Genomic DNA, 9,645 nt, shown 5'->3' on the forward strand with positions numbered 1-9,645 from the left:
GGAAAGAGCAGTCAGAACTCCTTAAGAAGGACTTCAGTGAACTCTTTGAAACACTTCGAAGACTTAAATTTCAGTCGTTCATCAGTGGGCCACTCCCAGCAAGAGGAACTAATATGTTTTCACGTTTGCTTGGGCTGAACACATGGCTACAAAGAATCTGCAGCTTAAAAGGAGTCAATTTCATCGATAACTTCAATCTTTTCTGGGGCCATAGACAACTGTTTAAACTGGATGGCCTCCACCTAAACAAACTTGGTGCAAGAGTGCTAAAGGACAATATCTACTTCTCCCTCCATCATCCTTCAGTAGTGTGTGCCAAACCACTCAACCTGAATGGCACACACACACCTGGACAGATTATGAATTACCATAGGACTTAATATCAGCTTCCGAGTCATAATGTGGTTGAGACATCCCACAAGGACACTGATAATACCACGCAGCCAAAACAACCACTGCTCATGCACATCACGGCTGAGCCCTGCCCACAGAGCTCATCACAGACAGACTGTGACGTATCAGAACAGCTCCAAGACTCAGCAGCCAAGGACGACTTTCTGGAAAACAGCCAGGGAAGCCAGGGCAACATATTTCAGCCACCAGAAACAGCAGAGCCAGAGCCCCGCTCACCAGACACATTATCCCTCTCTCCAGCATCTCCACTTCTAAGCTTCTCACAGAAAATGGAGGAACTGGTTTATGCTGGGACTCTCCCACTCCACTCTTTTGCTGCAAGCCCCCAGATATCAACTAAAAAACGGCGGGCCCCACAACCACCAAAGCCTGTGGGGCCAGCTCGCCCTCCTCCTCCTCTGAGAGCTCTCCGGCCACTGCCACAACGCCAGGGCCCAAACCCTCCTCCATCTGTTGTAGGTGAACCAAAAACAACTGATAGCAGCTCTCAGTGATATGTGTCAGGTCCCTGCTATGATAGCAGCAACATTCACAAATGTTTACAGAACAAGCCAGTGTGCCTGTAGCTTTCTCTATTTCTGTTTTATCACGTGATAGAAAGTCTAAGGCCTTCTCATGCCGTATGGCTGACCCATCTAATCTGCGGCCTATTATGCATCAAACAAAGATTGCTGTTGAGACAAAAAGCAATGCCATCAAGTTAGCATTTTTAAACATTCGCTCACTAAAAAATAAATAATTTCTAATCAATTACTTAATAACCACAAACAACCTGGATTTTATATTTCTAAACAAAACATGGCTAGAAGACAGCTGCAAGTGCAACAGTCCTCAATGAAACAGCCCCTCCTAACTTTACTTTCATGAGTGTCTGCAGGACTGTTAGGAGAGGCGGAGGTGTGGCTGCTCTGTTTAAAGTTGTCTATCAATGCAAGCAAGTGTCATTTGGTCAGGGCAGCCAAGGCCAAATTGTTGAGAATGAAACAAATATTAATTTTCACAAAGTCTGCTGCCTCAGTTTTTATGATGGAATTTGCATATACTCCAGAATGTTATGAAGAGTGATCAGATGAATTGCAATTAATTGCAAAGTCCCTCTTCGCCATTAAAATTAACTTAATCCCAAAAACATTTCCACTGCATTTCAGCCTTGCCACAAAAGGACCTGTTGACATCATGTCAGTGATTCTCTCATTAACACAGGTGAGAATGTTGATGAGCACAAGGCTAGAGATCACTCTGTCATGCTGATTGAGTTAGAATAACAGACTGGAAGCTTTAAAAGGAGGGTGGTGCTTGAAATCATTGTTCTTCCTCTGTTAACTATGGTTACCTGCAAGAAAACATGTGCAGTTATCATTGCTTTGCACAAAAAGGGATTCACAGACAAGGATAATGCTGCTAGTAAAATTTTACCTAAATCAATAATTTATTGGATCATCAAGAACTTCAAGAGGAGAGGTTCAATTGTTGTGAAGAAGGCTTCAGGGCACCCAAGAAATTCCAGCAAGCGCCAGGACCATCTCCTAAAGTTGATTCAGCTGCGGGATCGGGGCACCACCAGTGCAGAGCTTGCTCAGGAATGGCAGCAGGCACGTGTGAGCGCATCTGCACACACAGTGAGGCAAAGACTTTTGGAGGATGGCCTGGTGTCAAGAAGGGCAGCAAAGAACCCACTTCTCTCCAAGAAAAACATCAGGGACAGACTAATATTCTCCGAAAGGTACAGGGATTGGACTCCTGAGGACTGGGGTAAAGTCATTTTCTCTGATGAATCCCCTTTCTGATTGTTTGGGGCATCCGGAATAAAGCTTGTTCGGAGAAGAAAAGGTGAGCGCTACCATCAGTCCTGTATCATGCCAACGGTAAATCATCCTGAGACCATTCATGTGTGGGGTTGCTTCTCAGCCAAGGGAGTGGGCTCACTCACAATTTTGCCTAAGAACACAGCCATGAATAAAGAATGGTACAAAAACATCCTCCGAGAGCAACTTCTCCCAACCATCTAAGAACAGTTTGGTGATGAACAATGCCTTTTACAGCATGCTGGAGCACCTTGCCATAAGGCAAAAGTGATAACTAAGTGGTTCAGGGAACAAAACATTGAAATTTTGGGTCCATGGCCAGGAAACTCCTCAGACCTTAATCCCATTGAGAACTTGTGGTCAATCCTCAGGAGGCGGGTGGACAAACAAAAACCCACAAATTCTGACAAACTCCAAGTATTGATTATGCAAGAATGGGCTGCCATCAGTCAGAATGTGGCCCAGAAGTTGATTGACAGCATGCCAGGGCGAATTGCAGAGGTCTTGAAAAAGAAGGGTCAACACTGCAAATATTGAGTCTTTGCATACACTTATTGTAATTGTCAATAAAAGCCTTTGACACTCATGAGATTCTTGTAATTATACTTCAGTATAACATAGTAGCATCTGACAAAAATATCTAAATACACTGTAGCAGCAGACTTTGTGAAAATTAATATTTGTGTCATTCTCAAAACTTTTGGCCATGGCTGTACTTGTCTGTTATCAATTATTTCCTCAGAGTTTGACTGTTTTGCTATAGCAGGGTATTTTAATATTCACATACATAATGCAGAAATCAAAGCTACAAAATAAATTATAACTGTTTTAAACACATTTGACCTGATTCAGCATGTGCATGGACCCACACACAGTCGAGGACACACTCTAGATTTACTCATCAGTAGCGGTCTAAACATTTCACCCATTGTTATTAAGGATGTAGTATTATCTGATCACTTCTGTATTTTCTTTGATATATTGATCTCTGCTACCACTGAATCTAGATCTGTCTCTGTCAGAAAGAGATGCATTAAAGAGAACACTAGTGTGCTATTTATGAAGGCTATATCTTTAACACCAAGCATTTATGCAGACACTGTTGATCTTCTCCTTGATTCCTTTAACTCAAAATTTAAGAATGTTATTGATGATATTGCTCCTGTAAAGGTCAGCAAGAAGACTGGCAGACAAAAATCAGCTTGGAGAAAATCAACAGCAGTACAGAGTATCAAAAAAGTCAATGCAGAAAAGCTGAGCGGATGTGGCAGAAGAAGAAACTTGAAATTCACTATAGCATCTATAAAGACAGCCTTCATGCTTTCAATGTGGAAATAGCCACAGATAGACAGACTTTCTTCTCAAACCTTATAAACAGTAACTTAAACAACACTCACACTCTTTTTGCTACTGTTGAGAGACTGACAAACCCCCCAAGTCAGATTGCCAGTGAAATGCTCTCCGACAGCAAATGCAATGAGTTTGCTTCCTTCTTTTCTGAGAAGATCAATAATATCAGGAAGGTGATTAGCACATCCTCAAGTTATGCAGAGGTCAGAGAGATTCGACCGCAATATAAAAAAGAAGATACTACGTCTGTTTTTGAAGCAATTGATAGCAACATTTTGAAAGAAATAGTACAGCACCTTAAATCGTCAAACTGCTATCTTGACACACTTCCCACATATTTTTTTTTCAAAAGGGTGCTTAACTGTTTAGAAGCAGATCTCTTAGAAGTGGTGAATGCCTCACTTCTTTCTGGGACTTTTCCAAACTCCCTGAAAACTGCAGTTGTTAAGCCCCTTCTGAAAAAGAGCAATCTTGATAACACCGTATTGAGCAATTATAGACCAATATCAAATCTTCCTTTTATAGGCAAGATTACTTAAAAGGTAGTGTTTAATCAGCTGAACAAATATTTAAACTCAAATGGATACCTGGACAATTTTCAATCTGGTTTCCGACCGCATCACAGCACAGAGACAGCGCTCATTAAGATAATAAATGATATTCGCTTAAATTCTGATTCTGGCAAAATATTAGTGCTGGTACTACTAGATCTCAGTGCTGCATCTGATACTGTCGATCATAACATACTACTAGAGAGACTGGAAAACTGGGTCGGGCTTTCTGGGATGGTAATCAAATGGTTCAGGTCATACTTAGAGATATTCACTTAAATTCTGATTCTGGCAAAATATTAGTGCTGGTACTACTAGATCTCAGTGCTGCATTTGACACTGTCGATCATAACATACTTCTAGAGAGACTGGAAAACTGGGTCAGGCTTTCTGGGATGGTTCTCAACTGGTTCAGGTCATATTTAGAAGGGAGAGGTTTTTATGTGAGTATAGGAGCGCATAAGTCTAAGTGGACGTCCATGGCATGCGGAGTCCCAACAAGGCTCAATTCTTGCACCGCTCTTGTTTAGCCCGTATATGCTCCCACTAAGTCAAATAATGAGAAAGAAGATTCTGGAGACACACCTTAGTTTAAGTAGTCATGTCAAAGCAGTAACTAAATCAGCATACTATCATCTCAAAAACATTGCAAGAATCAGATGTTTTGTTTCCAGTCAAGACTTGGAGAAACTTGTTCATGCCTTTATTACCAGCAGGGTGGACTATTGTAATGGTCTCCTCAGCGGCCTTCCCAAGAAGACCATTAGACAGCTGCAGCTCATCCAGAATGCTGCTGCCAGGATTCTGACTAGAACCAGAAAATCTGAGCATATCATACCAGCCCTCAGGTCCTTATACTGGCTTCCAGTTATATATAGGATTGATTTTAAAGTACTTTTACTCGTTTAAAAATCACTCAATGGCCTAGGACCTAAATACATTGCAGATATGCTCACTGAATATAAACCTAACAGACCAATCAGATCATTATGATTGAGTCAGTTAGAAATACCAAGGATTCACACAAAACAAGGGGAGTCCGCTTTTAGCTATTTTGCCACCCGCAGTTGGAACCAGCTTCCAGAAGAGATCAGATGTGCTAAAACATTAGTCACATTTAAATCTAGATTTAAAACTCATCTGTTTAGCTGTGCATGTATTGAATGAGCACTGTGCGATGTCCGAACTGATTGCACTGTATTTTATATATTGCACTGTATTTTATGCAATCCGAAGTGATTGCACTGTATTTTATGTATAATCATTTTATTTTTAACTGTTTTATATTAATTTTAAATCAATTTTTAAATCATTTTCAAAGTTTTTAAATTCCTTGTTTTATTGTTGTGATTATGGTTTTATGATTATTTTACTTTCTTTTATGTAAAGCACTTTGAATTACCATTGTGTATGAAATGTGCTACATAAATAAACTTGCCTTACCTTGCCTTGTGTACTCGCCTCGAGTAGCCAGTAAAACTAGAGGAACTGCTCGGTGTCTCGCTTGCTGCGCCATTCCCCTCTACGAACCGGATACATTCGCTCCAGATGGACCAATCAAACTTTCGGCGTATTCTGAAGTGTTGCTTCTTTTCACCTGTAAACATTACGGATTTACTGATGTCAAAATGGCCACTGACATCTGCCCTTTAGATTGACACCTCATTTGAACCAATAAGTGCATCTAAGAAGTTTCAATAGGCAGCAATAGCCAAGGAGATCCCAGGATGAAGGATGGTGCCGCCCTCTCTTTGATGGACAGTAGATCGATCCAGTTGCATCAGAGTTTGCAAATGACAGTCTTATCTGATAGCCAATGAACTTCTGAAAAGATTAATATGCCGCTTTAGTGGGACGATTCAACCTGTCACACACAGTAATCCATGCGTAAAGGATTATAGTGACTTGTGAGTCCATACGTAAAGAGCGTTTTGAGAGAGTTTATGGGTGAAAGATGGTTAGAGGTGAAAAATGGCAAAGAGAATGAGAAAAACAAACTTCTCGCTCAAAGAAGTTGTTGAACAATGTACTCGGCATGACAGTGATGAGTCTGAGGATGACGTTTCTGACAAAGAGAGCGATTTTTCATCCATTGACTCGGTAGCAGAGGAGCTGGTTTTGGATTGAGGAGACGTCACTCTCTACAAGTAAGTGTTTTATTATAATATATAATTATATTTATTTTTATTATTCTTATAATTATATATATTATACATATTTTACTGTATATATTGAGGTCTGTGTTTGTGTTGAGGTGTTATATAATTATATTTATATATATTATACATATCATTATTTATATTATATTTTACTGTATATATTGAGGTATGTGTTTGTGCTTTGAGGTGTTCCTGCTAACTTCTGTCATGTCTGTGTTGTTTTCTATATCACAGACAATCATCTGACATTGAATCAGATGAAGTCTGGGAGCCAGTCAGCAAAAAGCCATATACTAAGGGACATGATGACAACACCTCATCAGGAGAGGATCCCCATCCCTCACCTTCCCAGAGAGATTCTGCCAGCAGAAGACTAAGAGGTAGAGGACTGGGGAGGGGAAGAGGAAGAGGCAGAGGACAGGGAAGGAGAAGAGGGAGAGAAAGCGGGAGAGGGAGAGGGAGAGGGAGAACTGGCAGCAGCAGCAGTCAAGCTGAGATGTCAACCAGCACATCTGAAGAGATGGAATGGTGTTGATGTTCCAGAAGTGACACCACCACAGCCCACATTCAGACCCACCAAATCACCAGGACCCCAGCTCATACGTACAGCTAACTACACAGTTTTACAGCTTTTCCAACTTGTTTTTACGAACTCCATGTTATTGACAATAATTAAAACCACCAATGACTTTCACTCAAACAATTCAAAGCCCTCTGACCTGTGGATTGACGTGACATTACAGGATATGTTTGCATTCATGGCCATGGTAATTTATATGGGTTTAGTAAAACTCCCTGCAATAACTGATTACTGGCGAGGAGGTAAACTGTACAGCTTGCTGTTCCCTAAAAAGCTTTTCGCCGGAAAGAAGTTTCTTAGGATCTGCCACTCCCATCACCTCAGTAGCTTGGTGGACGATGCTGCTAATTAGCAGAGAAAAGGTACAACAGAATTAGATTGTCTCTGCAAAATAAAGCCACTATACACTGAGATGAGGGATGCCTGCAAAATAAACTATCACCCTGGCCAGGAAATTTCAATTGATGAGTGAATGGTTGCCTCGAAGGCACGAATCGGGATAAAACAATATATGAAAAATAAGCCTGTTCGCTGGGGATATAAACTTTTCGTTCTGGCGGACTCAAGCAATGGGTACACATGGAATTTTTTTGTGTATGAAGGAAAACTGCAGGGAAACAGTGGCAAGGGACTCAGTTATGAGTCAGTGATGGAGCTTGTTGACACGTGGTTGCTTGGCACAGGATACAAACTTTTTTTCAACAATTTCTATACTACTCGCCCTCTTTTCTGTGATCTCTTTCAGAAGAGGATCTGGGCATGCGGAACTGTACGCACAAACAGAATTGGTTTTCCAAAAATCTAAATAAATAGTCTGGACTCAAAATCTCCCTGTGGCAGCATACGATGGATCAGAAAGGACTCCCTCCTCTTTGTCCAGGTGTGAGACACAAAGGACATGTTCCTGTGTTCAACACTCCACACAGCCCATGCTGGGGATACTGTTCAGAGTAGAGTTAGAGATGCAGATGGACACTGGGTGTTGAAGAACATCTCTGTTCCACCAGCAGTGAAGGAGTACAACCAGATATGTATTATATAATCAACAATATTTTATGTTATTTGAAATTAAATAAAATATGTGGCTCAATGTTGTTGTTTTTTCTTTCCATACAGGTGCATGGGTGGAGTGGACCTCTCCGATGCCCTGATCAATTACTATAAAGTCATCCACAAGACCCAGAAGTGGTATAAGACATTTTTTTATCACTTTCTGGACATTGCCGTTGTGAATACCTTCCTGCTTTACAAGAGTATCACAAAAGGTAAAGGAGAGGTACTCATGCACCAGAGGGCATTTAGGGAGACACTTGTTGAAGAGCTGGCAGCGGCAGCTGGCAGACCTGCTCCATCGCCCACTCCACACAGAGCACATCACAAGCCTGTGCATTTCAGTTGACGCAGCACCACAGGTCATTTGAGGTGCAGACACTGCCAAGCACAGACACCAGTGAAGTCCGACTCCTGTGATGTGCCTTTGTGCTTTGTGCCAAATCGTGATTGTTATAATGACTGGCATGATACCAATATATATATACATATATATCATGCCTCTGTAAAAGATATGCAGGTTGTGCTGCCTCTGTTCTAACGTTTCTCTCAAACCCAAGAGGGGGTAAATGAGATTTTCCCTTTGTTTTTCTACCTGTGACAAATTAGTCAGAATCAGAAGAGCTTTATTACCAAGTATGTTTACACACACAAGGAATTTGACTTGACGACAGGATGTCCTGGCTGCCATTTGCGGCGCCATCTTGATTACTTGTCAACTCCCTTTTTATCCCTGGTAGGTGCCACTGCTGTGTGCCAACACGATGTCACCTAATCTGCTTAAATTTCCCTTTCGCCAGCACCTGCGTTGCTGCTCCACCTCACTGTGAATACTGATGTCTTGCAGATGCTGACTGTTTGAAATTCAAAAGGTTGAATGCCAGGTTCGGGATACTGAAAGAGGCTTTCATGTTTCATCAAGCTAATGATCCAAATTTGTCTGTGTATCGTTTAAACTCCAAGTAGCTTTTATATCTTGAGGCGTAACATCCTGCCACTTTTAAGAGTTGATCCAGGTTATTGTTGACATGAAATATATAAATATATGAGTGCTGTCAAATGATTAATGACGATTAATCGCATCGAAAATAAAAGTTTTTGTTTACATAATATATGTATGTGTACTGTGTATATGTATTATGTATATATAAATACACACATGCATGTATATATTTCAGAAAAATATAATTTTTTTGTTGTAATTTTTCATTCATATCTCAAGTGAGTTAGGTCTCCTTACCTTTCTTATTGTTATCGATAATTGCATCAGATTGGCCTTGCTTAGTTTCACATTTTACCACTCCTTAGTTTCACCTCGCCTTCTAACATAATCAGAGCTCATTAGCTACAGCAGTTTGTGTTGTACCATGTGTGTTTTGCATCAGATCAAATTATCAATTATTTTTATCTTTTGCAAAATCATTTGTAATTCAAAGCATAATATGCAAACATATTATTTTTATTATTACCACAATTAAACACGGGGTAAATTTTACCCGTGGCTGTTTTTCAAATGTACATAACAGATTTTCAATGAAACATTCAAGTCTCCCAGTCATTGACTTTTACAAAAATGTTGTGATTTACAATCACCTGTTGTTAAAAATAGTTTAGATAAAATCAGATCAAAAAACGGCATTTATACAAAATTTACCCACTATATAATGCCTGTATTTCTGTCAGGACCACTATCGTCAAAGATGATTGACAATTAGCATACAGTTTGGATTGGCGAT

General features: G+C 40.4%; 1 protein-coding gene and 1 long non-coding RNA gene across 2 annotated transcripts in view; both read left to right on the top strand.

Annotated features, from left to right (window-relative positions):
- Nucleotides 1-2,821, top strand: part of LOC107701295 (uncharacterized) — a 19,837-nt gene extending 17,016 nt beyond the window's left edge. The window contains exon 3 of the long non-coding RNA XR_001635629.1: nucleotides 2,810-2,821. This is a non-coding gene — a long non-coding RNA (uncharacterized LOC107701295). The remainder of the gene's footprint in view (nucleotides 1-2,809) is intronic.
- The window catches only part of LOC107701285 (delta-sarcoglycan-like), a 107,705-nt gene that overhangs the window by 75,098 nt on the left and 22,962 nt on the right, over nucleotides 1-9,645 (top strand). The gene's annotated exons all lie outside the window — the stretch shown is intronic.

The sequence above is a fragment of the Sinocyclocheilus anshuiensis genome, unplaced genomic scaffold, assembly GCF_001515605.1.
Source record: "Sinocyclocheilus anshuiensis isolate Anshui unplaced genomic scaffold, SAMN03320099.WGS_v1.1 scaffold1797, whole genome shotgun sequence".
In the NCBI taxonomy this organism is placed as follows: domain Eukaryota; kingdom Metazoa; phylum Chordata; class Actinopteri; order Cypriniformes; family Cyprinidae; genus Sinocyclocheilus; species Sinocyclocheilus anshuiensis.